Source organism: Oryzias melastigma, linkage group LG22, assembly GCF_002922805.2.
Source record: "Oryzias melastigma strain HK-1 linkage group LG22, ASM292280v2, whole genome shotgun sequence".
In the NCBI taxonomy this organism is placed as follows: Eukaryota; Metazoa; Chordata; class Actinopteri; order Beloniformes; family Adrianichthyidae; genus Oryzias; species Oryzias melastigma.
In genome coordinates this window covers 15,420,132-15,421,280 of record NC_050533.1, presented here as the reverse complement: position 1 = coordinate 15,421,280, position 1,149 = coordinate 15,420,132, and positions in this window count along the sequence as shown.

The following is a 1,149-nucleotide window of genomic DNA, read 5'->3' as shown; positions in this document are numbered from 1 at the left end:
CTGAAATCATTGGCTGGAAGTCCTCAACCTCGCTTTAAGCTTTCGACTTTTTTTCCCTTTGACAAACCGTAACTGCTTACAGCTGAATCACAGAGAAAAAAACTGCATTTCGACGTTTTTTTCTCCATACAAAGTTATACAAAGTTGAACACTTCTTAATATTGACTTGAAAGAAATAAAACAATTAATGTTCTCATTTAAAGCTAATCTTGCACACTAAAATGCCAGACAGTTACAGTTTATACACATTTAAAAGTTCAAAAGCTGATAGTTCTGAAAAGTTTTTAAAATATAATTTTTCAAAGGGTTTCCTAAAGGTTTGGAAATTTCCACTTACGCAACTGGCTAAAGATGCAAAATTTCTGCTTCTGGCTAGAAATTGTTTCGGGGACTATCTTGCATGTGACCAGAGGCCCCTCGAAAGGCGCAACAGTCCCAAACTTTTATGTATTTAATCGGTAATTTTATTTTGTATTTTTCTTGAGCCAGCTAGTGGTCAAAGAATACAGAACAAAATAAAAGTTAGCTTCCCACCCTGCTAGCAGCTAAACACGTGAACCTTTCCTCTAAATCAGACCAAAATGTAATAGAATTATCACTGTAACCGTTTAATTAAAAGGTAAATTCCAAGTCAAATGAGTAGTTAGCCTCTCGTGGATGCTAGCCCACAATGTTTGTGTGCTTTTATTTTGTCTACTTTAAGTTTCCTTCTTTGTAAGCTGCAGAACTGATTCTGATCCTTATTTATTCTCTTTCTTTGCTGCCAGCTCTCACGGGTTGTGAAGAGCAAAGAGCATTAAAATCCTTGTGCTCATGCTTATTCCTGGGGTTTTCTACTTCATTCTGGCCGGGCACAAACTGCTATAATTAGTTTCTCCTTCATGATCAATTTTCAAGCAGTTGGCACCTTTGTGTTTTGAATAGGCGCTCTACATCAGTGCCAAATCCGAGTCTCTGATTGGTCGAAGACGCCATCCAAAGGACGCCATCCAAATGTCATTAACACATCGCAGTCCCTGATTGGTCAAACTTCAAGCGGTTTAACTTTCAACATGCATTCAATGGCCACACATTTTGTACATAAAGCCCCAAAACATACTTAAAAGCTTGCGTAGCTACATATAAACGCAGGAGTTTTCAACCCATAAG